Below are 2,666 nucleotides of genomic sequence, written 5' to 3'. Positions count from 1 at the left end.
GCAGTCGTACGCCTCGGCCCCATCTCGGCATGAGGCTCTGATACCACCTCTCACGAGGCGCCTATCACACAGCGCATCGTGTGGCTAGTAGTCCGCTGACTACGTCCGCCAATACCTCCGCTCGGCACTAATGCAGCGCGCCGAATATATCAGAGTCGGGAGGAACAAATCACAAAATCGTAAATTGCGCACGCGGATTCAGAAAACCAAATTGCATTGAACTGAAAATGCGTATACAATGATCAACGATGCTAGAGCAAGGGGGTTCGCCTTGAGGGGGACTCTAACACGTCACTAAACCAAGCTTCTTGAACTCATTCCCCCCTATAATAGGCTTAAAAAAATAAATCCTATCGTCTACACTAGACACTAGAAAAGCTGAAATTTACAACTCAAAAGGCGTAACGTCCCCTTGAGCAATCTAAACAACAGAAAGCAAATAACAAAGCAATAAAAGGCCTACACCTAGGACTCTAAGACTAGTTGGTTGTCCAGTGTCTATCGATGAAGGCTGAGTGGTCGGCCATGTAGAACGGTTGAGTGGCCGAAGTGCGCGTCACGGGGCCTAGTGAATGGGCAGCCCGTGACACCGTGTCACCTCTTGTTCAGTGTGGTTGGACCATTGGATCTTGACATAGAGAATTGACCGGGTTCAAAGTTGTTGCTCCTTTCTATCTAATATCCTTAAGGGAAATTCTTTGTTGCTCAAGTTTTTCTTAATGACCATGGGTTCAAATTTAAGGACATGGCTTGGGTCTGGCAGGTATCTGCAGAGTTGGGATACGTGGAAAACATCATGTATTCTAGAAAGTGGGGGTAGGGGTAATGCCAATCGATACGCCACCGCCGATCACCCGCAAAGCGCATCACTACTTGGGTCGGAGAAATATTAGGTATACTTTTTCCCCTAGCTGGAATTCCAAAGGCCTCCTTTTTGTATCGGCCCAACTCTTTTGTCTGTCTTGGGCTTCCTTAAGCTTTTGTTGGACCATATCAACTTTTTCAATCATCACTTGTACTAGTTCAAAACTGGTAACCTGTTTCTCTCCCATTTCGTCCCAACAGATTGGCGATCGACATTTTTTCCAATACAAAGCTTCGTATGATCCATTCCTCTACTGCTGTAATAGCTATTATTATAAGAGAATTCAATGAGTGGCAGGTACTCACTCCAAGGTCCCTTAAAATCCAATACACAAGACCGAAGCATGTCTTCTAGGGTTTGGATGGTTCTTTCTGTTTGTCCATCCGTTTGGGGATGATATGAGGTACTAAGTACCACTTTTGTCCCTATTATGTTTTGGAAGGTATTTTGAAATTGTGAGGTGAACCTCGGGTCCCAATATGACATTATGGTTACAGGGATTCCATGGAGTCTGACTATCTCGTGTACGTATATCTTGGCTAGCCTATCTAGAGACTATGTTCATCGGATAGGAATGAAGTGACCGGATTTGGTTGGTTGGTCCACAATGATTCATATGGTATCATAACCTTGTCAAACTCGCGGTAGTTTTACCACAAAATCCATAGTAATGTGTTCCTACTTTCGCTCTGGGATTTCCAAGGGTTGCAAATAACCTTTCAATGGGTGATGTTCGGCCTAACCCTATGATAAGTTAGACATTTAGCCACGAAGTTGGCTATGTCTCTCTTCATGCCGTTCCACCGAAATTCATCTTCAAGAACTTATACATCTTTGTTCCACCAGGGTGGATAGAGAGTTTTGATTGATGGACTTCTTGCATAATCTCGTTCTTAATCTCCTAATTGTTAGGGACACATAATCTTCCTCATACACAATACCTCTTCTACCCCTATTTGGAAGTCTGACACTAACCCAGCGCTGGCGTCCTTCTTGATTTTCTAGAACTTCGGATCCAGGTCTTGAGAAATCTTGATCTTTCCTATACCGAAGGGAGAGCTTGTAATGTAGCGAGCACGTCCTCGGTTGACTCCTCTACCTCTAAGTTCAATGATTCGAGTTGCCTCATCAACATTGCAGCCAGTGTGATACTACCTTTTCAGTTGAGAGCATTTGTTACGCAATTTGCTTTACCATGGTGGTAGTTAGTGCTCACGTAATAGTCCTTAATCAATTCTTACCATCATCCTTGCCTCATGTTCAATTCCCTTTAGGTGAAGAGGTACTTGAGGTTCTTGTGGTCTGTCTATATGCCACATCTTTCCCCGTATAGATAGTCTCCAAATTTTTAACTAAAAAACTATCGCCGCCAACTCTAGGTCATGCGTGGGGTAGCTGAGCTCATACAGTTTCAATTGCCTAGATGCATAAGCTATAACCTTCTCATTTTGCATTAAGACCCACTCGAGCCCGTTCTTGGATGCATTGCCGTATATCGTGAACCCATAGAGTTAAAATCGGTATCGATGCTAGTCTTTGCTTGAGCCTCAAAATTCTTCCCACAAGCTTAACACCATTCAAACTTCGCCTTTTTTTATTCAGCCTAGTTAAGGGTATTGCTATCTTAGGAAACCCTTCTACGACGAACTTTCTGTAGTTTGTGGGTTTGGGACAATCAACTACTGCCGCTACCTTCTTGGGATCTTTAGTTATTCTTTCTATTGAAATGACGTGTCCAAGGAAAGGTACCCTGTTAAGCCAAAATTCGCATTTACTAAACTTAGCATAAAGTTCCTTGTCC

The sequence above is a fragment of the Sesamum indicum genome, linkage group LG16 (genome assembly GCF_000512975.1).
Source record: "Sesamum indicum cultivar Zhongzhi No. 13 linkage group LG16, S_indicum_v1.0, whole genome shotgun sequence".
In the NCBI taxonomy this organism is placed as follows: domain Eukaryota; kingdom Viridiplantae; phylum Streptophyta; class Magnoliopsida; order Lamiales; family Pedaliaceae; genus Sesamum; species Sesamum indicum.
This window is presented reverse-complemented; position numbering follows the sequence as displayed.